Source organism: Trachemys scripta, chromosome 3 (assembly GCF_013100865.1).
Source record: "Trachemys scripta elegans isolate TJP31775 chromosome 3, CAS_Tse_1.0, whole genome shotgun sequence".
Classification (NCBI taxonomy): domain Eukaryota; kingdom Metazoa; phylum Chordata; order Testudines; family Emydidae; genus Trachemys; species Trachemys scripta.
Window position 1 is genome coordinate 80,441,711 of NC_048300.1, and position 27,150 is coordinate 80,468,860.

General features: G+C 43.9%; 1 pseudogene; it reads right to left on the minus strand.

Annotated features, from left to right (window-relative positions):
• Positions 1 to 826: 826 nt before the first annotated feature.
• Positions 827 to 27,150, minus strand: part of LOC117874754 — a 32,531-nt pseudogene continuing 6,207 nt past the window's right edge.

Here is a 27,150-nt window from a genome sequence, read left to right on the forward strand (position 1 = left end):
TTTGGAGAGATCTGCCTCAAAATCCTTACCTACCAGTGAAGGGAGAGGGGAGTTCCAATTCACTCTGTTCATAGATCTTTAGCCTTGGGCCTAAATCTAGAGCCTTATAAACTCTAGATTGCTCCTGTGAAACTATGTCCTCCTTGTCCTCAGTGATTTTTATAAAAATGATACATGTTCCCAAAATGAGTCACTCATTAAAGAAGATTGTCTGAAATTTTGAAGATCCTTCTATTAACCTCTGTCATATTTGTGATAAATTAAAATGAAAAAAGCATAATGAATCTGGGTTACAAATTCCATATTTTCAAATTTAGTCTACACATTGAATAATTGGCATAGGTAGAAAAAGGAACAGTACTTTTTCCAGTCATGAAAGCTGTGAAGAACTCATCCCAGGTCTCATAAGACGGAAGTGGAGACATGACATTGGTAAAATGGTAAAAAGATGTTGAACAAGCACCAGTATCTAGAATATTAATATATATTTCTGGATCTAGACCTAGCAAAACAGCAATATCAGAAAAATATTATTTAATTATAATATTGATAATTTCTTGGACCTCATATATTAGGCACATAAGTAACAATTTTATCCTAGATGCAAAGGATGCAATTCTTTCATTATTCCTCCTCATTAGATTTTGAAGATTACTGGCTAAATTCACTTGTGTGCTTGTCCAGAACTTCTTGGAGTCTCCAGTAATTAAAGATTAATCTTCTATTAAAGATTGTGTCATGTGATAAAACCTCCAGGAATATGTCCAAACAAAACTGGCAACCCTAACCAGGCTTTCGACAAACCCCCTCTGATTGAGACAAGATAAACCAATTAATAACATTTTAATACACTTATAAAAGGACACGTACAAATAATGAATGCAAGCAGAAAAAAAGAAACAGAAAAGCTGCTTGGCTAACAGTTATCCTGGAGGGAATCAGCCTCTTCCACCAGAAGATAGCCAGATTCAAGTCACTGTTAATGATAATGGCAAAAACTAATCTATTTGATGGAATTTCTATCACTTTCGGACACCTGGATCATCTGGACACTCTAAGCCTAATTCTGCACTGACTTACATCAAATGCAACCTCCAGGAACTTCATGGGATTTCTCAGTGCAGAATTGGCTCTCCGATTAAATTGTTTTTGATAGAATGGTTTAATAACTGATGGTGCTTCTGGCTGATTCTGCCTCAGAATAGCGTATATGATATTGAAGTCTACAGCTCCTTTCTAAGGCAGTGTCATACAATGGGCATATGCATACTTAAAAGATCTATTAAGCATGGTGAGGTATCACATTTAAAGCACACATCTGTCATAAATTACTGGTATTAAGGACCAGAACATAATGATTTACACTTGGATACACAGAAATTTAGATGATTTTTCCAGTGCACAAAGCAAGTGAACAGATCATACTAAGGAAAACAGATGCATTAGGTTTTGCTCTTTAGGCCTTGCAATACAACCCATATTTCATCTTTTCTCCCAGTTTAGTTCCTGCTAAACACTCTTCAAATTTTCTGTCCATTTCTTTATTCTGAGCTTCAGAGAAATGGTCCTTCCAATCACCAATAATTCCTGCAAACATTAAAAAAAATGTATATATAATCATTTGTTAGAGAGAAAGGATCATCACTCCTTGGTTGAAGTTGTAATTAGCTTTCCATTGCAAGGCTGATTTTTGCACATCACAACCTTCATTCCCTCATCTATATCCCTAAGAATTGATCCTTTCTTCTTGTGACTCTACATCTAAAGTTTGTGACCACAGGAGAATTCTTTCAGCAATCTATGAGGTGAATTGGAGAAGCCATTTCTAAGATGTAGGATTTTTTAAAAATACAGGTAAAGTTCTTGGTATATCTTATTGATTTGGTCATACCATATCTCAGAAATAACTGGCCCCAGAAACATCCGTTTTGTTATATTCAAGAGTCATTACACCAGATCTGATTTGGCCCCAAGTCTGTAGCTTTTTTTCTTGATAAGATGGTATTCAAACTTCAAACTAAGCATGTGTCTTGTTAGATGTGGTGCTTATTCTTAAATAAATGTAGGGGAAAGACATCAGATTCTCCATGCACACTCCACCATTAGCAGCAGTTCTTCTGTGCCAGCCTCATCCTGTGGCAGCCAGAGATCTTAACTCAGGGCCTGATAAGGCCCCATGATTCATAACCCACAGAGGGGAACTTCCACACATGAATCTGATGTATTCTCTGTGGAAGGTAGGGTGAACTGTCTTCACATCATCTTGCCCTTTCTCTACAGCCCATCTGATCCACACATCAGGAGAGGTGGGCCAGTGGTGAGGCTGAGGGAAAGACAGACGTAGTCTCCCCACCAACGGACGGGATTCAGTGAAATCCCAATGCAAGATAATAGAGCCCCATGCTAATATGAGCTACAGGTAACTCCACTGTATCTCGGATTACTTCCTGAGCTAACCAGTGGCAGTGCCAGAGTCACTGCAGCAATTGTATTAGGCGATTTCAACTTCTGCACTGATTGTGGCTCAAGTTTCCACAGCCACCAATAACAGACAGTCTGGCTCAACACCTATAGTTGGATGCACTCTGAATTTTGTCTTTGGCCTGGGATTGGAGGTGTCTGTTACATACTCATCACAGTGGGGGTTATCATTGCTACTCTAGTGGCATCAGAGAGGCCTTTCCCTGGCCATCTGCCCAGCAATAAAAGGTTCCTGGATACTAGCCCAGCAAGACAGATGTCCTGAGCCACTAACCCTTGCAGAGGACTGTGCCTTCACATCACACCAGCGAGCTAGAGTTGCCAAGCCTGTGATGTCACAGAGGGCCAGGCTTTTACAACAGCCCTAAAAGATGGGATGCTGCAGCCAAGACCTCATCAGAACCTGCGCCTTCAGTTCACCCAGCCAGCTAGAGGTGCTGTGCCAGTGACTTCACTGCCAGAGACTGGTGATCATTTATAGGGAGTTTTCAGAAATGTACCTTTACGGAAGAGAATTTTCCCAAATGTTCCATGAGTTTTGGAGGATTTCTCTTTCATAGCTTTGAAGCTGCTCTTCTCTGCAACAGTCTGAATCTCTTCCTCACTTAGGGAGAACCCAAAGAAGTCAGCTATTTTTTTCAGTCCTAACATCTGATTCTGAAAAAAAGGAAGATAAGAATGAATATTATTGAAATAATATTCCATTTGGATCTCACCTGTGCAGTGAGTATCTCTGCAGGGTTTGTACTTTCACAGAGCAGAATTACTGTGAAAAATCTGCAACTACTTCCTTTTGCATCACTGAGGAACTCTAAGAAGTGTAACTTCTAGGCAGGTTCTGTACGGCGGGCCTTGCCCTGAACTCCTTACTCATGGAAGTAGGATACTTTGTCTAAATGAAGAGTGGGCTCTATACTTTTTATATGTGGCTGTGCATACAAGTGAGTAAGAATAATACCTAGAGCTTTTGAGCACATGATTGAGTCCAGAAAATTTATACCTGTTAGTTTTCATACGCTTCAGGTGTGCTGAAGCAAAAGGCATTGCTAAGAAATGTGCAAATAAGGACATGCCTGAATAAGGAGTTCTGTACTCTTCACACACCAAGTGATGGTGCATTTTGACAGATACAATAGTGAGCAGAAAGAGCTGTTCTAGGGGGATTTGACAGTAGTGGACCTAAAAATAATAAGAGGAAAACTAGGAGAATAAAATAAGATAATAAAATAATTCAGCCCCTCAGAACAAACCAGGAAACAGAATTTCCATCCCACCAAAAAAATTGAATTTGCAGGACTTTTAATCAAAAAATGAGGATGAAAGGCCAAAATTTGAACTTCTGCAATATTTTGTTTTGGACATGCTGAAATGTTCCTATTGTGGAAAGGTTGTGGTGTTTCCAAAATGAAATATGATTTCTGGGATATCCAGCAGATCACCTATCTGGCAGGCAACCAAGGAGCCCAGTAGCCCAGGGAGCTAAGGAGTCAGCTGTTCAGGGAGCCTCGGAGCCCACCAGTCTATTCATGAAGCAGGCATCCCTGGAAGCCAGCCACCCAGACTCCTGGCCAGAGGCAATTATGGTTTTGTGGAGCACTGGGCCACAGCAAGTGGGATCCCCTCCCCATCCTGCCACCTGCAGACCTCCCACTCCTCTCTCAGCAGTCCTACTGAGGAAATGGGGTTGGGGCATGGGGGCTTGCCCCCCCTGCCTGGCACTTCTGCACTGGTACCCCAGCCTGGTCTGCCCACCCGGTGCTCCTGCCAGGATAGGGCAAGCCTCCGCACCCGCATTCCACTCCCCAGCAGGAGCTCCAAGCAGGCAGAGTTGGTTGGGGGACCCATTTTTCCAAGGGCCTCCAATTAGCCGGGGCCCCTGGACACGGACCTCATTGGCCCAGTGGCTAATCTGCCACTGCTGGTAGTTAGGGAACTGGTGAGCCTGGAAGCCCAGCTCTGCAACTGCTCACCAGATGGTCTGCCAAGGAGCCTGGCTGCTGAGGAACAAGGAGCCTGAAAGCTCGGGACAACCCCAGTTCCACCACTGAGGCTGCCAAGAAGCATGGGAATAGAGAGATGGGCAGGAGGGGGAGCTAGCAGGAAAGCAGGCAGGCAGGGTGGCCAGTTGGCCAGCCTGCCTGGTTTCCATCTAAAATGTTGAAGCAATCTACATGTAGCGTCCATAAAATCAGCATTTTCTGTTGGAAAGCTGACAACCTCTTCGAGAAAGAAAGAGAGAGAGAGAGATTGTATTAAGATTTTTCTAAATAGATTTAGTGTGGGGCCAAGGTACCACACTGCAGGCACTAAAGAAATTAGATCACCCTGTTTTTATTTTATTTTTTAAATAATCTCCCGAACACCTTGTCCAATTTGCAGCAACCTTTCCAGGAAAAAATCTACCCTTTATCTGCCCTTTATCACAGCTGTGAAATTTCAGGTGAATTCATTTCACTGTAGCAAGGTTGGGTATCGGGATCATAATCAGACTGCAAACGGAACATGTTTTCCCCATCGAAACTATTATACAAGTTGTTAGCGTTTCCCCCTGGTCACTCTCCATATGCTTTGTGGTAGCTGGGCATAATAGGAAGGCATGCTAAAGACAGCCTTGATTTACAAATGGAAATTGTTGTTAGATGGCTTTGTGGATTTTGTCAGTGCTTCACACACTTCATGTTACTGTAATTTAGGTTTTAATTCAATATGTAGAATACAATCCCATCCAGCTCACTCATGTGTGAGATTTTGAGAAGTCCACATTGGTTACATATGGGCATATCTTATTGTCCTCCATTTTGGCAAAATTTCCCACTAAAGACAATTAAAGTTTTGACTGAGTGAGGGCTGAAAAACTTGGCCGGTTTTATTGTGAAGATGTTTTATCTGAGTTTCAGAGATGCAGCGCACCCACCCCCCAGCGAAACCAGTGGGAACTGTTGATGTTCAGTATTTTTGAATATTAAGCCACTGGCTCATGTTGACAGTATATATTAAAAAAATCTTTATTAGGCCTGGTGTAAGTGGGTGCAAATCCATTGAAAGATAACGGCGTTACACCTGCTTACAGCAAGGCTGATGTTGGCTCTTAGTAATCATTTCCCCATGAAGTGGATACTGTTAGGTGTAGGCCTTATTCATTCCAAAGTCTCTTTGTTCCTAGATTCAAGTTTCTTGGCACGTTGGTGGTCACAGAGGGTGAAATTCCACCCTACTCAGAGGTCTTGAACTAGGACTATAGGACATTTGCATACCATTTATTTCATTATGGGGATTAAGTAGAGATGATTTTAAAATTTCCACTGAAACATGAGGTTTTTTTTATAAAATGTGGCTTTTTGATTAAATTTTCATGAAAATTTCTGTTTTGTCGGTTTCTGTCAAAAACAAAATGAATTGTATAGGCCTTGCATGGTCTTAGTAGCTGTCTTGTTATCATTAGTTATGCACTATTTCAGTATGAAGTAAAGATTCCTTTAAACAGCATTAACTTCACCTCTTTCAGCTCTTCATAGGTTATCGCCATAACATTTTCATCAGCCACGTGCTTGTTCCATTCAACTAAATAATCAAAATAGGAGCCCCAACACACTGGAGAAAAAAACCCCAGAAAATCAGAATGATTCAGTAATAATGAGGTAAAGATGAATTGAGACAAGGAATGTGGACTCCTTTTATAGGCTTAGGCTGACTTCATGGTTTCAGACAGGGTTTTGAGGTGAGGACTACACTAACACATTTTGCCACTGCTCTTCTGAATAGGAACAATAAGTGTTCCTTCCATCTGATGGCTAGTACTGGCCACTAATGGAAGAGCACACATCTGGTAGGTGAGTAATTCTTAACCTGGGGTGCACGCACCCCCTGGGAGTGCGAGATGCCCTTTCTGGGGGTGCGAGACATGCCAGATTTTTTTAGAAGGTAAATCATTGAAAACACAAATTAAGCACAGGCATGTAAGTACAACTACTTTGTTTCATCAAATCTATGTATTTATTAACATTATACGTTTTAAGGGGTGCGAGAAGGGTGATAAGGGGTGTGAGAACATATTTTGAGAACCAAAGGGGTGCAGGCTGCAGTAAAGGTTAAGAACGACTGTACTAGGTGGAAAGGACTAAACACCCTCTTAACCACCTTAGGGAAGGGAAGGGGCCGACCTCACAGCCCTGCGCATGCACACCGACCGGCCAGCCGGCGAGAAGCGCAGCTGCTGAGTTTGCCCCCTGCCGAGGGGAGAGGGAGAGGGAGGCCGACCTCACAGCCCCGTGCGTGCGCGCGCGCAGCGCTCCAGCTGGCCGGTTAGAAGCGCAGCTGCCAGGTTCGCCCCCTGCCGGGGGCGGGAGAACAGCAACCTCACAGCCCCGGCCGGTGAGAACCGCGGCTGCCGGCTTCGTCCCCTGCCTGGTGGGGGGGCCAACCTCACAGCCCCGCATGCGCGTGCCGCTCTCCGACCGCCTGGACGGTCAGAAGCACGGCTGCCGGGGGCCCACGCGCACCGCGCTCCAACCGCCCGAACGGCTAGAAGTGCGCACACGCGTGCACGTGTCTCCATTTCCCACTCCCCCCGCCTGGCATACAGCGGGTGCGTCACTTTTTCATGATTCATAAAAAAAATTAAAATAATTTAAAAAATTGTTTGCTTTAATTGAAAAATTCTTAATAAAGTATCACCGCCCCCCCCCCCCCAAAACACCTTCCTTTTCAGCCCACAGCTGTTTCGGCGGGGCAGCGCTGGGGAAGGAGGGTTTGTTTCCATGGTGCAGGTGGCGCTGGGGTGGGGGATGTGTTTCGGGGGGTGTAGCAGGGTGGTTACCCCGCTCCTACCCTGAAGGGCTTAAAACAGCCTTGGGGGAGGGCTGTGGCAGGGGAAAAGCTGAGCTGATTGGGGAAGCCGCTGCAGCTGGGCTATGCCACAGTCAGGCCCCAGCTGGCCTGTATAAAAAGGCTGTGAGCCAGAGGCCCAGAGAAAGTCTCTCTCTGCTTGTAGAGAGAGAAGGGTCTGGCTGCTAGGGAGTTGAGCAGGGTACTGGGAGTGGAGCAGGGCTGGGGAAGGCTAGAGGAGCTGGGGAACTCCAGCCTGGAAAACCCCCAAGCTGCGGACCTAGTTAAGGGCCTAAGACCAGTACCAGGGCTGCAGAGGGGCAGCCCAGCTATAGAAGGAGGCAGCAGGTCCAAACCCAACCTTGCCTGTGATGAGTGGCTGATATACTGCAGTCTACCCCAGGGCGCGGGGGCTAGTTAGTGACTGGCAGTAGCCTTATACTGAGGTGAGGTGGGGATTAGAGGATTGGGGGTTCCCCAGAGAGAGGAGACCAAGAGCCAGAGTGTGGGGGTATTGCCAGGGGGCAGCACCCCAGATAAAAGGGCACCGGGGTCCAGGAGGAACACAGATCCAGCGGCAGTGGGACACCGGCCTGCAGAGGTCGCTCCAACGGCTGGATGAGCTAATTCCCGAGAAGACCAATAGGAGGCGCCACCGGGGTGAGTCCTGCTTGCTTACACGGGAGCTGGGCGGCGCTGGGGGGGGGGGCGGGGTTTGGCGGGGCTGTGGCGCTGGAGTGGGGGCGTGTTTCAGCACGGCCGGGGGGTTTTGGCCCTCAGCTATTTACTTTGGAGTAATATGGCCCTCGCCGCTTTACGAGTTGTGCAGGCCTCCTCTAGTGACTCCCAGTAAGGGTGCATTTACTGACATCTCAGGGGTGGCTTTGTGGCCAAACAGATGGATAGAGCACTAGACTGGTACTCAGGAGACCTGAGTGTTTTTACACAAATAATTTCTACATTCTGTGTCTTAGTTTCACCTTCTGTAAAATGGGGATAATGATACTTACCTCTTTTGTAAAGTGCTTTGAGATCTGCTGATTAAAAAAAGCTATATAGCGCATGGTATTATTATGTGTGACTAATGAATATCTTTCTACAGTTCCAAAAACGCAGTTCACCATGTCACAAACATCAGCATCATAGCTCTGTATAATTGTCCTTAGAGATGGGAAATCCAGTTCAAACAGAATAAAAGCCAACCTAAATCTTGAACCAAACCCTTTTTTTCCCCCAGTTTGATAAAATGAAATCCAAGGGGTGGCTAACACATGATACTGTGAGTCAGGAGTCCTGGGTTCTTCCCTTTCTGGCTCCGTCACAGATTTCCCATGCTAGCCCTTTGCAATCAAGGAGAGACAATGTGGCAGTGTGAGGATGAGCATTACTTGAAGACTAGTGAGCTGATGTTGGGAGTGTTTTGGATGGATGAGAGAAGGAAACGTGGAGAAGGATGGAATATGGGAAATGGAGAAAGCTGAAGGGGGAAAGAAGTGGATTTTTTTCAAAACAATTCAGATTTATCTGAATGAGCATCTAATGGACCTGGAGACAGGATGATGTCCCTGCTACTACAGCAGAGTCTTCTAAGTCAGGCTTTGAGATGCATTGACAGGACAGGGTGAAGATGTTTGCATTGCTTGTGTTATGAGAGCTTTTTGGCTAAACAGAAGGCCCTCTGAAGTCTCAGGCAATAAAATCACTTACTTACAAAAATGATAAGATAAAAGCACACACAAGTGCTGTCCACAGGGAGTGTGTGTGGCATATTAATCAGCTGTTCAGCAGCTGCAGATTCCGTGAGCTTTGTACTGGTGTTAGAGGTTGTTCATCTAGGATTAATCATTTATCTCTTGAATTTTGGCTTCCAACCAGATTTATGGACCAGTCATGCTGCCAGCAGTAGGTACACGGATCTAGGAAGGAATTCCAGGGGCATGTCCAACCAGATAGTTAATATGGTAGGGTTACCATTCGTCTGGATTTTCCCTGACATGTCCGGCTTTTTGGTCCTCAAATCCCCGTCCGGGGGGAATTGCCAAAAAGCCGAACATGTCCGGGAAAATATTCCCAGCTTTGTTTTGCCAGCATCCCTGCCCCAGTCCCCCGCTTACCTTAGAGCGGCTCCAGCAGGCTGAAAGCTACAGACGGATTCCCCTGCGGCGGCGGCGGCGGCTGCTGCTGCTGCTCCCCCCAGACACCTCAGCTTTGTGTAGCTGAAGAGCCGAGCTGCCCGAACGCTACCGGCTTCACGGTTTGCCGGGCAGCCCCCAGACCTCCAGACCCTGCGCTCCCGGATGGGCACTTCCCCAGCACAGCTGGAACCCAGGAGGGGAAGCGCCGGGCCGGGGGCACAGGGTGTGGAGGTCTGGGAGCTGCCCAGCAAACTGTGAAGCTGGTAATGCTCGGGAAGCTGTTTCGCATGGCTGGGAGGGAGGAGGGGGAATGCGGGCGCTCAGGGGAGGGGGCGGAGTTGGGGCAGGGAAGAGGTGGGGCCAGGGCCCCGTGGAGTGTCCTCTTTTTTTAATGTTTAAATATGGTAACCCTAGATATGGTCCCTCAGTTTTACCATATGTGTCCCTGAAAGTATCAGTGTTCCCTTCACACCCCTCCCTGCCCTCACTCTTGGGCAGATTACTACTGCTGTCTTCTATGGGGGAGCTGTGCATGGGCCTAGGGTTAGCATCCTGCTGTGTTTGCCGCCTCAGTCTGCTCTTGTTTTTGGAGTAATTTGCTGCAATACTATGGACCTAACCTAAGTTCCCTCTAAGCTGCATGGCCACTCAGCAGTCTACCAAGTGCAACACACTTCAGGTGGTCCTCCCCACACTGCCGCACTGCTCCTGCCCTCTGTCTTGGAGCCCCTGGCCAGCTGCTCCCAGAGCCTCCTGCTTGCTGTGCAGAGTGCGTGTGGGGGGGGGGCACTGATGTCAGGGTATCCACCTCCCCTTCCCACCTCAGAACTCCATATCCACAGAGCAACAGGGGCACGACAGAGCTCAGAAGTGGGATGGTGAGAACTTGGTGGTGGCTGCTGGTGTCTGTCTCACAAACCCACACTGTGTATGTCTCTGTCTCACACACACTTTGTCTTTCACACTCACCTCTCAACACATACTTGTGGTGTTGTTGTTGTTAGTTCTTGAGCACTTTAAAAGAAATATGTTATTTGAATTTTTGACTGGTCTATGCATTTCATAATTTGTATTTCTCTCTTATGCTTAAGAGTCATGAGTTCTAAAATGCCTTAACTGTCCTGTCTGGAATAATTATCCCTGTGGTAACTCTTTAAAGGTATATATTATATCTAGGCTTTTTGTTTCTACTGGTGGCGCACATCCACACATTGCCTTAATATGATGCACATAACAAAATTCATTCACATGGATGGAAAAAATTAGAGGGAACACTGGCCCTAACAGCATTCAGTGTTATCTAATGTCCTTTTCCTGCAACAGATGAATGCAATACCAAATCTTGATCTTGCCTCTCTGTGAGCATGAAGCCCTTCCACGCTCTATGGCCCACCTAGATCTGTGGAGCAGTGCAGAGATTGAAAGGGAAAGACCCTCAAGAGCAGCAGCCACAGAACTTTTCCCTACTATCCTTTTCTCCGAAGGCAGAGTCTCAGTGCTCTCCCATTGCCTCCCTTAATAACTCTGAAATAAGGGGAGAGGGTCCCTCCAGCTGCGTGAAATCCTGGGAAACCATGGGGCAGATAATAAACCCTGGCGCTGACTGAACGTTACAAAAGAAGCTGTTAGCAATCAGAATGGGAGACTCCCTGGAAAATGAAATGGAGAGGAGTAATAGAATCTTCCCTCAACCCCCAGTCGCATTTCTAATTGCCTGTTTTCTGGTGGAGGCTCTCAAATCCCTCCTCTCCATATAGTCAGCTCTATGGAGACAGTAGTAGTGCAAAGGAGAGAGCGACAGATCAGAATCTAAGGAAACCCAGTGGTGAGGAGGTCGTTTTCATGAATTCTCCACCCCTTGTCTGAACCTCCATGGTTTATAGTCATGGACTGGCTAAGCAAATGCACTGCACCCTGATTGTGCTGACCTGATCACACCCTGGGGGAGGTAAGAGTCCTCCATAGCCTGTAAAATTCAACCATTACAGTTTATCAGTTCTTACAGTTCATATTAACATTTCTAATATCATTCCATGCTGACCTTAAATTTCTCTGGATCCCCAAATTCTAGACGTGGAAATACAAATAATTCATTTGTAATATTAATTCTCTCTTTAATTTCCTCCTCTGTATATTTTGCAGCTGTAATTTCCAAGTCATTTAAGACTTGATCAAGCCAGTTAGTACCTGAAACAAGATAGAAACTGGTTTAAAGACTACGGAGGTGAAAATTGTCACAACAAGTGTTAAATGTATTTAGTTGCATATACCTGTGTATGGTATCAATTACTGTGCAAGAAAAACATTAACATTCAAGGATAGTAGCTAACTAAACTCAAAATCTTACTTTGATACAGGGATATTTTTCAGTTGTTTATGACACAAGCTATGAGTGAACAGAAGTGTCATATGATTGGGCCAAATAATCTGTCAACAAACAGGAACCGTCCTGTTTGTGAAGCACATACTTCTTTGCGACTAACAATTTAGTTATAAATCACTAAATTAAAAACCATGTTCTCTGGGTGAATTCATGACACAGATAAATACAGGCACCTACCACTGTCACTGATTAGGCTCCTACTTGCCAATCCAGGGTAAGCCATTAGTACTAGCTTGACCAAAAGCCAAATATACAATAATGGCTTCTAAAAAGAAGAAATCAATTTGGAGGAAATGGACAGAAACACTTGTGATCACAGTTATGTGAAATCTGGATACCTTCATATCTGTGAGTCACATTGTGCTTTTTCTTCCATTTCAGCTGTGTAAATATGGAATCATTCCATTGGCTTCAATTGAGTGTGTGCAGATTTACAACAGTGCAACTGACAGTAGAATTTGATCCAATTTTCCATGTGAGACTTCCTCAATTAATAAGTGAAGGAATTGTTTTTCAAACCACCAGCCCTTCAAACTCAGTCAAATTGACAGTCAAGCTGTCTTCTTCTCAGCTCATTCATCATCACAATGCAAAATATTAGTGAAGGTTTGTCATGTGCATTGAATCAGATCTACAGTGAGACACACAGGAAGATTTTCTCTACATTGATAAACACTGGACATACAGTTACTTAAAATGTAAATAGTCAAACGGAGAAGAAAGTAATTGATGGTCATTAATGGACAAAATTTTTCTTCTCACCTTATTCATCTGAACAATCCCTAATACAGTCTCAGTCATGTATGATCATTGCATTAAATACTGCCTAATCATTCATAACTACTGTATAACATTTCACATTTTGTTTTTGTAACAAGCTAGCAATAGTCACCATTTTTTGGGTATGCCGCTAGGATCACATCGTCACTCCTGGCTTCAAAAGAATCAAGAACTTGGAAAGTTTCAGGGCTGCATAAAGTAGCAGGGTACAAAATTCCCTTATAGGAAAATAGCAGGTCTTCAGGGGCTACCTTTTCACTATCAGCCAATATCTTATCCAGATACTCAACTACTGTCTTCCTGCTCCTGTCCATGTTTGTGAAACGTTCTTTTCAGAGAGACTGAAACACAAGCTGTCTTTGAGATAAATAATTGTGGTAGTATATATGGTGTAATTTAATGGTGAATGACACTCCCTCGGGCATGAAGGTAAATGTTACTGATTAACTTGGAGTTTTTGAGATTGAAAGGGGCTGTGGCCTTGTGTACTGAGCTTTCTTGATATCTGGAACTATAAGTATCCCATGGAAACACGCACTGCACTTTGCATTCAGCAGTTCCCACCTGAGTCAAGGGAAATAAAATGTATGAAGATATACCTATCTCATAGAGCTGGAAGGGACCCTGAAAGGTCATCAAGTCCACCCCCTGCCTTCACTAGCAGGACCAAGTACTGATTTTGCCCCAGATCTCTAAGTGGCCCCCAGCAAGAATTGGGCTCACAACCCTGGGTTTAGTAGGCCAATGCTCACTGAGCTATCAGATACTCAACAATTTTGAAAATCAGGCCATTTATTTACATAGCTATAATATGGATTCAGGAGCCTAATTTTAGGTATCCATTTCAAAACACAAAACCTTGCTCAGTATATTGTAGTTACACTACAGTTTTCTTATGCTGCATATATTCTTTTACATATATCAGCAACATCTTTGGTGCAAGGCCAGAATACCTTCCTTTGGAGAGGAATTTACTTCATGAAGTAAGCCTTTTCCCTATGCAGTCTAAAATTGCATTGGCTTTTTGCATGAGCCATTTTGCAATACATAGTGAGGTGCAATTTGCTGTCCTCTCTCATGGATGTCTACACTGCAAGTGAAGGTGTGATTGTAGCACAGGTAGGCATACTCATGGTACCTTTAATCTAGCTAGTGCTGGAAACAGTGGTGTAGATGTGATGTCACAGGCTTCAGCACAGGTTAGCAACCAGCCTACAAACCCACTGGGAATCCTGGATATGTGCTCTGGTTGTTAGCCCATGCCAAAGCCTGTGCAGTCACATTTACCCTGCTACTGTTACCTGGGCTAGCTAAATTAAAACTAGCATAGGTGCCAACCTATGCTACAACCACACCTTCACTTGCCGTATAACCCAAAATCTCACGCCAGGGTCTATATCTTGGACTCCAACAGCTGGTTTGAAACTGCAGGGCACAGCAATTGTTAGTAGAAGTGTAGTCTGACACCCAGTGGTTTTACAAAAACAATTAATGGATAAAATTAATGATCTAACTAAGTGATAATTGCTGGAGATCCAGTTCTTACTTACCTCACTCATGCCCTAAAGTCAGTGGTATTACTCATCTGAATAAGGCAAGTCGGATTTGTCCCCCAAGGGGTTCTGGGTTTCTGGGGTTGTGTGAAAAAGCAGTGCGACTCTGTGAAATAGTGTAAAGACAGTTTCTTAACTAAAGTTTGATTGTATTATAGCTATAGCAGTCGCAATATCAATAGTTAAAGATGACACATAAATGTTTATAATGCTTGAGGCTGATCTCACACCAGTTTTATGTCGGTGTAAGGGTAGCTGTTTAAAATACAGCATAACAGACAAGTTTGAACCAATGTTGCTATAGTGCCAATATTTCTACACCGGCCCAAAACACACTTCACAATCTGATATAGCCATATCCCAAACTGTCCCCCTCAATACCAAGATTTCTCATTAGAGTCAAGGGAAGAGCACCTAGGTACTCAGCAATTTTGAATATCAAGCCTAATTTCCAGTGCCTAAATATGAACTTAAGAACCTAACTTTAGGCTCCTATTTTTAAAAAATCTTGGAAATTTTAAACTGAAGTGTTGTTATACTGCAATTTGGGTGAGTTCTGTTCCACTTTGCAACCCTAACTTCAAGTTAACAAAGTTTGTTTTTGTCTGTGAATAATAAAAGAAAGCTTGTCTTTGAATAAAATGTTGTATATTGTTTAAAAATAAAGGAAGAACTACATTTCCCTAATAGTATTAATATTTGTTATTTATATTATGCTAGTGCCTGTAGGCCCCAACCAAAATCAAGTCCCTGTATTGCTAGGTGCTGTATAAACAAAGGAAGAGACAGTTCAGTTCCTGCCCTGAAGAGCTTACAATGTAAATAGACAAGACAAACAAAGGATGGATGATAAAACAGAGGCTTGGCGAGAAGAAGTAACTTGCCAAAATTCACAGAGTAGGCCAGTGGCTGAGCTGCCAGTAGACACAGGTCAGCTGACTCCCAGGTTAGCACCCTAGCCAATAGACCTGTAGCAATAGCTAGCTTTTCATTAATGATGAGTTTCTGGCTGCAGGAATAGTACAGTTCATAGTCCAGTATTTTAAAAAATGACTGCCCAGAGCTAAAGGGCACATGTTAGCTTTGCTGAACTGAACAAAATACATCAGGCTTGATTATTCACTGCCTTGCCCTTTGTCTAGTATATCTATAAACTACTGTTGTTATTTTATAATACATCATTAACATTTTGGTCCCAGGGCAGAGTACCGTATATTTTATTGCTTATGGTGTTGACTTGCATCTTTGGCTTCTGTTCTGAAAGTCAGAGGCACTTGATAGGTTGGAATTGAACCACCCAAGCAACGCAGCTCAGCAACTACATTAGGTGTTTCTTCAGAAATCTCCCATCCAAATTCTTACCAGGCCTGAAGCTGTTTAGCTTCAGAGAAACTGCTGAGGTCACAACCTATAGTGAAATAACTGTAATTATTTCCTGCTCATAGAATCCTTTATGGAAAAAATCCGACGAGCTCATCCAGTCCATCTCACTGCCAGTTCAGGATTCTTCCCTGCAATACGTCTTCTGGTGCTTTGTTCTATCTAGATTTCAGTGTCCCCAGATGATGAGGTTTCACTGTATGTTACACAGCTTAATACACTTCTCTGTCAAGATTTTTTCCCATTCAGTTTAAACTCTCCCTTTTTCAGAGAGACACCTATAGTCTGGTAACCCAGGTGTTAAAAGAAAGAATTCTTCTCCCTATTTGATATATTCCTCTGCTTTCTGTCAAATAGGTGTCAGCTGCTTTCTTGTCCCTACTTAGCTGCTGTTTAGCCAATCTATACATTCTGGGCGAAATTCTTCACTGGGTTACACCCATGAAAATCCAGAGAAATTCCATAGATTTTGGCAAAGTCAGTCCTGACTTAAACTGGTGTAACCAAGAGCAAAATCTGGCTCACTCTATGGATCTCCTTTATAAATCAATCCCTCCACCCTGCCGATAAACTTTGTTGATCTTATTTGAACTGCACCTAGTTTGTCAATATCTTTCTAGCAATGAAGTTCTCAGAACTGAACACAATATTTCAGGCACAGGCAAGTAGAGCCACATAGAGAGGAAATATCACCTCTTTGTTCATTAGGATTTTCCCTTTGCACCCTAAACTTGTATTGACCATTTCACAGCAGCCATATAGTATTAAAAACTGAAATGTAGTTTGCTGTCCACTTTCATCCCTTTCAGCATTGCTGCTTCCTATATACTCCCACTGAATATATGTGTTTGAGATTACTTTTCCCTAGGGAAACAATAGGCATTTATTCAAGTTGATCGCTATTTTGCTATACTCTGGCCATTTTTATAATTTTTCTCTGACCCTCTGTATCATCTCTTTGCACTTGGTGTTCTTGGCTCCAGTATTTGAACAACTGCCTTATCTTGATGTCAGGTAAGCATGCCTGGAATTTTATTCTTGTTAACAAATCTGTTGAATGTTAGTGCTTAGGAAAGATGCTGAATTTAAGCCATGGAGATTAAAGTCTTCTCTTTATCCATATAATAAGTACTACATGGACCACCAGTGTCCTTACCCTCCCCTGCCAGCTTTTCCATGCGTACTGCATGGAAAGCCAAGGGTATTTCAGTTTCCCTGTTCACTCAATTATTGCAATTGTTAACATATCCAGTTAGTTCCTTATATATTTGGCACACTTCAAACACCTTTTTCTGAAACCTATTATCCCACTAGCGACCCTAAGCATCAGGATGGACTACCCCGAAGCCTCAAGCCAAGTTCTATATCTCAGAGACCAACAGAATCTGTGAAATAGCGTCTAAGCCATTGCTAGACTATAGTTTTAATTGCATTATAGCTACAGCAATAACAAAAGCAAGAGTTAAGAATGACACACCAGAAAATTTGTACAGGGCCTGACTCTGCTCTCCCTGACACCAATTTTGTACTAGTGTAACTTCACTGATTTCAATGGAGCTGCTGCTGATTGACACCCATATACCCAAGAGGAGAATCAAGCTAATGTAGTTTGGGATACTAACAGCCAAATTCTTTGTGGGTATTAATGGGCACAATGCCTCTGACTCCAATAGTTTCCCCATTTACACCAGCAGGGAATTTGCCCATAAATCTGCAGGCAAGTTTCCCAAAGCCATTCAGACCCAGACTAAAACTCTATTTTCAGAAAGATGAAAAACATGAAGAAAATATTGTGTTCCTTTATTTTAATAATTATTCTCTCTCCTTCCATTTGAGCAATGCTTATTATGGGTCTTCTTATGGAAAGATTTGTACTGACTTGAGCTGGGGTTGAATCAGTCCCTGTCTTTGTTAGAAATCCCTTTGTGAAGAAGATGCTTCATTTAAAACATTTTTTGAAAATGTCTCCACATACCAAATGCTGTTAAATATTTTAGCAAGACTGGTGGAGTTGGGTGAGATGGGGCAACAGTACGGGGGAAAGATAGTAGTGGGGGAGAGAGGTTCTTCCAGATGTTATGTACTGGAGCAGTGTTGTAGTATTAGTCTGAGTATGACTGATTACAATAGCATTGCATAAAGGAATGCAGTCTAAGCATGCTGAGAATCTGCTGTCACTGTAAAGAGAGCTGGAGAGTTGTGATCATTTACAAACATTCAGAGAAGTTTGGATCACTTGATCTATTTTTCTAGTGCATGTAATACAACTGATCTAATAGAATGGTGGGGAACTGTTGCTTTAACAATGTTTTCTTCGTCCTCAGGCTTTGCAGTACACCTCATACTTTATCTTTGCTCCCAGCTTAGTTCTTCCTAGGCGTTCTTCAAACATTTTGTCCATTTCTTGGTTCTGATCTTAATTAAAAAGATTCTTCCAGTCGCTAACACCACCTACAAAGAAGCAACATTTATTGTGTTAGTATGAATAATATATGTACAAAAACTGTGAAAACGAGGAATTTAACATTGCTATTTTTTTCTAAAGATCAGTCATTTTGATCACTTTCGCTAACTGGAGTGTGTTGCTATGATTCTTAAACACAAGGCCTGATTCAGTGTTACTTCAGTGTAATTCTACTGATGTTAGTGGAATTACTCCAGTGTAAAACTGCTATAATAGAGTCCATCTCATTAAGCTTCATTGATTAATACAGTATAGCACATAAAAAGGAAAATGCACCTCATTTAAGGAAATAAAGTAATTACTAGGACTTTATGCAGTACAGTTTTGTGAGGCAGCATTGAGCAAATAAAGGGGAATTACTTGTCTGAATTCCCCTTAGCAGATGACTGTGAGACTGGTATTCACAGCAGCAGTATCAGTGTAGTATGCTCTCCCAAGAGAAGGGACAAGAATCATAGAATCATGGAACTGGAAGGAATGCTGAAAGGTCTTCTAGTCCAGTCCCCTGCACTCATGGCAGGACTAAGTATTATCTAGACCATCCCCGACAGGTGTTTGTCTAAGCTGCTCTTAAAACCCTCCAATGACAGAGATTCCATAACCTCCCTAGGCTATTTATTCCAATGATTAACTACATGGGAGGGTTTTTTCCTAATGTCCAGCCTAAACCTCCATTGCTTCAATTTAATCCCATTGCTTCTTGTCCTATCTTCGGAGGTTAATGAGAACAATTATTCTTTAAAAAGGAATTTCTGATTAAATGTTAATTTATATGCAACAATATTTATTTTCAAATATTTTTATCAAATGAAAATAAAATGCATTTGCGGTTAATAAATGCTAGTGTTATGTCTGCAAAAAAGAAGTAGGAGATGATTTGCCACAGCTGCTGGGAGACTGGTTGTTGCATCTTTGGAACTTTTTAGGAATTCACCTTTGCGGAAGAGAAAATTGCCAAATGCACCATGGGTTTTGTGGGTATTCTCTTTCATAGCCTGGAAGCTGCTCCTATCTGCAACCGCTTGAAGCTGTTCCTCAGTCAGGGGCAACACGAAGAATTCAGCATTCTTTTCCCTCCCAAAACCCTGTTCTGGAGAGAGGATGTTAGTCAAATAAAATGCATTATTTTATTTCTGTGGTATTTCCACTTACAGTAGCTGACTCGATATTTTCCTGTAGTGTGTTTAGCGGGCTTCAGTGTGATTGAAGTGGTGCATATATCTTATGCTGGCCCTCTGTATAGACGTGAATTGCACCCAGTGAGAGGAAAGCTGTTAGACTTAGTCCCTACATAGCTGAGGTCACAATATACTATCTATACACACCTTACAATTAAATGCCTACTCAGATAGGGATATGCATATCAGTTATTTGGGAATTAGGCTTTAAAAATATTTTGGCTCATACTAGAGCTGATCAGAAAATGGGGAGGGGGGGGGAAATCATGAAAAAAATGGTTCCATTTTTTTTCTCATTGAAATTTCAGCAAAAAAATATTATCAGAAATCAAATAGGTGAACATTTTGGCTAGTTCTATTTCATATGGTAAACTGTTGGTGCTTTGGAGTTCACTCAAAAGACAATCTGTATAATTGTTACCTGAACACTTCTTCAGTAACCTCACCTCTTTCAGTTCTTCGTAGGTTATCGTCATAACATTTTCATCATCAACATGCTTGCTCCATTCACAAATATAGTCAAAATAGGACCCCCAAGGCACTGGAGGACACCAAAGCATCATATAAATTCATAATTATTAACACGAATAATGGCTCAAGACTGAGTATATTTCTTAAAACCTAGACTGATAGTTAGAACTTCAGACTGACCCCTCTGCCAGGCGGCATAGTCTCATGGCACCATGGAAGACTGTTAGAACTTGATGTTTACTTAGCCCACTAAAGACATAATAGGATTTAGTCCTGTTCCAGGTACCAGAATTTTAGAAGTTTCGCTTAGAAACCTCTATGTTCCTTTTATTCCTCAAACACTTTGTATTGGAAATTAATTATCATCTCTTAACTATAAAATAAAGTGAGAGATGCAGCTAGGTTGTTTTGCCTAGGTTTGAATGTTTTTGGTTACTTACCGTGATATTTTAAAAAAAGATATTTGCTATTTGTTCATTTGCCAACACTAGAAAGCCGCCTTTTAATAAACTGATTTGTGGCAGGCCAGACTAAAACAAAAGTCACGTCTGGGGACTTTGCAAATGGGGAAAAGGGTTTCTCAGCTGAAGGCATAGACGGGGTCTTTATTTCAATTCCCCTTCCACGGCAATAAAAATTTATCCCCCAACATTCTTTGGAGAGATCTGCCTCAAAATCCTTACCTACCAGTGAAGGGAGAGGGGAGTTCCAGTTCACTCTATTCATAGAACTTTAGCCTTGGGCCCAAAAGCCTGGGTCAGCAATTTGTGCTTCCTTATAAACTCTAGATTGCTCCTGTGAGACTATGTCCTCCTTGTCCTCAGTGATTTTTATAAAAATGATACATGTTCCCAAAATGAGTCACTTATTAAAGAAGATTGTCTGAAATTTTGAAGATCCTTCTATTAACCTCTGTCATTTTTCTGATAAAATAAAATGAAAAAAGCATAATGAATCTGGGTTACAAATTCCATATTTTCAAATTTAGTCTACACATTGAATAATTGGGATAGGTAGAAAAAAGAACAGTACTTTTTCCAGTCATGAAAGCTGTGAGGAACTCATCCCAGGTCTCATAAGAGGGAAGTGGAGACATGACATTGGTAAAATGGTAAAAAGATGTAGCTACGTCTTTTGGATTTCGAACAAGCACCAGTACCTAGAACATTTATATATATATATATATATTTCTGGAGCTAGACATAGCAAAATGGCAGTATCAGAAAAATAATATGTAATTATAAAATTGCTAATTTCTTGGACCTCATATATTAGGCACAGAAATAATAATTAATCCTATATGCAGAGGTTGCAATTTTTTCATTATTCCTCATTAGATTTCAAAGATTATTGGCTACATTCATTTAAGTGTGCTTGTCCTGATCTCCCCAAATTAATTATATGCTATCTGCATGTGCTTCATCTGAAACAAGACTTCTTCACCACTTTGGGTTAGTGAATGTTCTTAAAATAAACTGGATTAAAAGTTACAGGGGCAAATTCAGAGGTCATATTGGAAAAAATAAATGGTGGTATTCAAGCTCCATCCACACCGAAGCCCCTCCCACTAGTGACACCAAAATGAGAGACCACCCACAGTAGACTGTGTAGCAATTCCTCTATCACTGGAGGATCCCTCTTCTTCTGAGTGTCCTTATGGGGCTGGATACACTCTCAGACTTCATTGTGATGTGATGTGAAGTAGCTATGCTCTACCAGAGGACTAGGCCCTAAAAGTGGCCATACTGAGCACTTGGTACCTATGATGTAGACTTTAAAAATGACAATGGAAGTCTAAAGGAGCCTGAAAATTCTACTGAAGGATGTATGTCTATAAGACATTAAAATGAGCACTCACCTTGGTTTTATTCTTGAAGATGGACTCAGGTAGATTGTGCGGAATGAGATGAGTAAATATAACTCTTCTAGAAGATAATTTCTCCATCCGCTTTAATACAAATTGAAAGAAGGGGAAAGCAGACAAATCAATTAATGTAACATTACATTTTCTGTAACCCTATGCCAAAATACCCCATTGCTGGTATATCAATGGCTCTGGAAAGCTCTGCTGAGCTGATAGCAGATTTCATGTCTTAGGAGTTCTGTGATTTTTCTGGGACCAGTGTCTCTAATCTATAGACACCGCTGAGTGTAGTAGATTTGGGAAGAGACCTGGCTAGTATCCAACGGGTAAAGTGAAATATGATTTCACACTTCCCCCTACATGATGGAATACATCTAAAAATAAGGAACAGAATCTAACTGGAGAATGAGGGAAAAGGGAGATGAGCACTGAAGGACCTTCTTTGGGGTCAAAAGGGTGAGTTATAAAGATGGGGGGATCTGTTGGGACTAAGAGAGGGGGAGTTGGGAACCAGAAGAAGGAAAGCGATTCTGGTTGGGTTGAGAGGGAGAAAGATGGGACAAGGAGAAGAGAGGAACATAGAAAAAAGGGATAGCCCAGAAAGTTCAGGACAAGCATCTGAGCTCTGACTCCTCTTGGCGGTATCTTTCGAAGAGTGCCCATCAGTAACTGGCATCCTCGTTTGCAGGCTCAGCAAAAAGGCCAAGGACTGCATAGGCACTGGGGATGGAGCTACTCTGTCACCTCTAGAGCTAGCTCATCTAGGTTGCGACTAAGATACATTGGCAAGACAGCACAGGGAGCCTCTCACTAACTCTGCAGAAGCTGTATCTCTTTTCTGGATAAATTAACTTAATCCTTCACAAACACTAAGCTCACATCAGAAAAAAAACTAACCACATGAATGAAAATGTTAACAAATACACAGACTGGAGGCGGTGAGCAGCAGAGCAGTGATGGATTGAATCAGCCTGGTACTGGTGCAAGAGGTATTTCATCTAGGATTAAGCACCCAGGCCTGGATCCACAAAGGGACTTAGTCATTGCGATGCTCAGTATTGCATCACCTGATTTTTAGGTCCCTAGAAAACCACAGGAACCACACTGTAATCCACAAAGCCTGAATTAGACAACTGAGGCTCCCTATACAATGGATGTGGAGAGACAGCCTTAGAATGTGATCTGCAAAGCCAGCATGCTGGGGAGGAGCCACCTAAATTAGCCAATGGGAGACACAGGTGAGAAGGTGTATGCTAAGCCCTCAGAGATAGTGCTTAAGTCCGGGCTACTGGGAGGTGCCTATCTCTGCTAGTGATCCACAAACTTAGGCACTCCTCTGCCTAAGTCACATATGATGCTGGCAGACCAGGTGCGAGCTATGCCAAGGCCCCTACACCTCACCTGAACACTGACAAATGCACAGCTGGAAACCAGTCTGGCTCACCTGTATGTTCGTATTGTTAAAATCGGTATTAGTACAGGGCCGCCAAGAGGAGTGCCCACGCGGACTGTCTGTGGTACCATATTAAGGCTATTATAGTGCTTGAGAAGTTCACACTTGATATCTGGTTGGTGAAATCTAAGTATAGAGTTCACAATGAGCTTTGGGTTTGTGCCCTGAATCTTAACAGTGTGCCTTGAGGTTGGGACTCATGCTCTTGAGACACTCCAGACAGCTTGACAGTATGGTGGGCTTGATCTGGTAGGTGTGCTCAGAGGCAGCATTTCTCAAATGTGGCCACCGTGGCAGCATGCAGCCACCAGGGGCTTTTCTTGCAGCCACAGCCTCCTGGGCTGGGGGAGATGCGGGAAAGTAGCGGCCCATCCCCTTCCCTGTTGCTCCTGGATGCCCCGCCTTGGGGTTGGTTGCTGGGGCCACCAGCAGGGGTTGGGCCCTGCCCCCCTCTAGAGACCCCTGGGGCACAACGCTGGAGGAGCAGGCACCCAGTGAGTTCCCCACCTTCCCGGGGGCGGTGGGGCTCAGGCTTTGGACTTCAGCTCTGGGGTGGCGAGGTGGCAGGCTCTGGCTGCAGGGCTTCGGGCTCCAGCTGTGCAGCAACAGGCCCCAGGCTCCAGCATTGGGGCTTCAGGCTCCGTCCACCCACTGCCTTCCCTGGACCCCCGTCCAGGGCTTAATTTGTCCCCAGGCTTGGCAGGGCTGAGTAAGTCTGCTGTGAAAAGTAATACTCGTATGTTAGTCCTGTGGCACCAAGTCTGACTTGCATCTGAAGAAGTGAGGTTCTTACCCACGAAAGCTTATGCTCCCAATACTTCTGTTAGTCTCAAAGGTGCCACAGGACCCTCTGTTGCTTTTTACAGATTCAGACTAACACGGCTATCCCTCTGATACTCGTATGTTAGTTAATATCACTTTTCACAATGGACTTATTAGCTAGCAATAAATAAATGACAATGATTAGGACGTGTATATGTATAATTTATTTGTTTTTCCTAAAGCTAATTAAGTGTTTTAGGAAAAAGTGTGAGAGTGGCCACTAGCAAGAGTTGGTGGCCACACTCTGAGGCCACCAAAAAATTTGTCCTGAGAACCCAGATGTACATAAAAAACTGGGGTGAGGGTGCGGGATGGAAACAAGGAGGAGAAGGAACACCTCCCTTTTAATCTTTAGTCCAGTGGTGAGGGTACTCACTGAGGATATGAGAGACTCCCCCCCCCCACCCAGTTAACTCCCCCCTGTGCCTGATGAGGTGAATGGATTTGAACAAGAAACTCCAACCATTCATGTGAGTCCTTTAATCAGTGGACTATGGAGTTACACTCTTTTTCTCACCTAATTAATGTTCAATTAGTCAATTAAAGTGAAACAACTTCTGTAGGAGAGATTGAAGGAGGCCCACATCAGAAGATTCCCATAGTCCAGTGGTCAGGGTACTCACCTGAAAGGTGGCAGATTTCTGTTCAGATCCTTTCTATTCACTGGGTAGACTTGAACCAGTGGTCTCTCACATTCTGCTGGGCTAAAGAGTATAAGGGAGGTGGTTCTCTCCTCCACTGCCCATTCTGGGTAGAGCTCGATGGCCTCTTGAGCATGCCTACTGGACTGGTCTCAGCACACCAGCTAGGCAGAGGAACACCTATATTCCCCAGTTTGTGGATTGCACAGGAATTAGTGGGGAAGATAGACATCCAGATGCCTAGGGAAGTCACTGTGCACATGCCCAGAGGCAGAAACATAGGTGCCTAGAGAACTTTTACTGCAAAAACTTAAGTGGCATGTGAGTTTGGGCACCTACAGGGTTAGGTGGCAACCAATCAGGAGTTTTGTGGATCGCAGTGGAGCCTAAAATTAGGACTTCAGTACCTAAGAAACTTTGTGGGTTTGGCCCCAGCTCTTGCATTTCCATTTTATTCCATGGTCTTTGCATTTTACTTTGTATGGAACTCCTCCTTATACCCTATTTGGAATAATATATTATTGAGTTTTTGTAAGTGTCTCATGTAATTGTTATTAATTTGCATTCTCCTCAACTCTTTCTGACTGCTCATTTACCAACATTTCCCCCTGAATTGGGTGGCACATGCAGGATCTATTCTAGTCACAGATATTGCTGTAGTTGGACAGAGACCTTTCTTTGCAATGGGTATTTCACATACCATGTTGTCATCAATTATATGTGAAACAGTACATCTTAGCAGTTTCAGTAAGTGTTCAAGCCCAGATCCTCAAAGGAATTTTGGCACCTAACTCCCATTGATTTCCATGGGAGTTAGGTGCCTAAATTCCTTTGAGGATCTGGTCCTCAGTTCCCACCTGATATTTTTCAGCATCTCCAACTTCAAGGTAGGGAAATTCTTCCAGTTCCTCATCATTCAGGCTATTTGTTTCATCTTCATTATTCTCTGCAGATGTTGTTACCAAGTCAGTTAAGATCTGGCCAACTCAATTGGTACCTTAAAAATATACAGAATTGGTTTAAAACCTTCCCCTTCCCCTTTGGGGAAAACATAATTTCTCAGATTTCAATGAATATACAACAATTGGTAAGATTTGTACACAGTGTATTAAGTAACTAATGGACAAGAAAAATCAATGAGCTTCAAGGAGCTAAATAAATTATGTCTGGGCCTAGCAGACAAACTGGGACCAGACTTGATAGCAAGAGCTCCAGGGCTTCCTAAAAGAGCATAATTTTCAGGACTGCTCTTTTCCTACAATGGAAGAGAAGCCTATCTAACTTAGCTTGTAGTGACATGAAAAATAATGTGAGGCTAAATTTGCATATAAATTGTTTGTTGTTTTGAAATGTTTTTTTTTAATGCTTATTCCACTGCAAATAAACATACTGATTTTAAGAAGGCAGTTGGTCACTGTAGACGTCCAGGGTGGGGCTTCGTCCCTCTCAGGGGCTGCTGGGAGCCAGGCCGCCTCACTCCACGAGGCTGAGGAACAGATCAGTCTCGCAGATCCAAGCCCTAAACCGGGGCAGGGTCGCGAGCAATCAGTAGTCCCGGGCTCAGGCCCTCAGGCAGGGGCTGAGCAAACAAACAGTTCAGGGGCTCAGGCTAGGGGAGGAGGAGAGACTGCCACTCGGCGGGGGGAACACAGGCCCACCCACTCCACTGTGTTCCAACCTGGGGCCCTGTGAGCAGCAATCCATCTGCTGCTGGGTCAGTGGGGATCCTGACCGCAACACACTGACATGGGGTCGGGGTCTGCTATCCCCCAGCCTCTTCCCATCTCCTCCTCCATAGGTACCTGCACGTCCTTAGCCTCGTCTGCCATGTCCCAGATCATGGGCTCCTCAGGGCAGCGAGTGCTGGGTAGATTGGGCGGCTCCTCCGGACCCTCGGTGAGGGGAAGTTCAGTCCACTCCTCAGGATACCGGGCTCAGGGTAGGCTCGGCCAGTCCTCTTCAGGATACCGGGCTCAGGGCAGGCTCGGCTCAGCAGGAGCTCGGGCACCAGCGTCTGTCCTCTCTCACGGTCAAGCCGCAACTTAGCGCTGGGGCCGGGCCTTTATACTTCCTGTCCCGCCCCTTGACTTCTGGGGGGGGGCGAGGATAGGCAGTGGTGACTCCGCCCACTCCAGTGGCTGTTCTGGCTCGTCCCTCGCAGGGGCTGCTGGGAGCCAGGCCGCCTCACTACACGGCCCCCCTCCTCAAGGCTGGCTCCCGGGTACCGGGGCCAGACCCTTCCATACCCCCCAGGCGGGAAAGGAAGTCGGCGTTCGCATGGTCCTTCCTGGCCTGATGGCGAACGGTGAAGGCATAGGGCTGCAGCGCCAAGTACCACCGCTGCAGCCGCATATTATGGTCCTTCATGCAGGCCAACCACTGGAGAGCAGAATGGTCGGTGATCAAGATGAAAGGGGCTCCTAGGAGGTAGTAGCGCAGGGTGTCACAAGCCCACTTCGCGGCTAGGGCTTCCTTTTCCACCACCGCATAGTTTTTCTCTCAGGGGAACAGCTTCCGACTGATGTAGAGGACCGGATGCTCTTCCCCGCCGACCTCTTGGGAAAGGACTGCCCCGAGTCCCACCTCCGAAGTGTCCGTTTGCAGGACAAAGGTCTGGTTAAAATCGGGGCTATATAAGACCGGCTCTTGGCAGAGGCTTGTTTTAAGGGTTTGAAAGGCCTTGTCACACTCACAGGTCCAGACCACTTGCTGCGGGCTCTC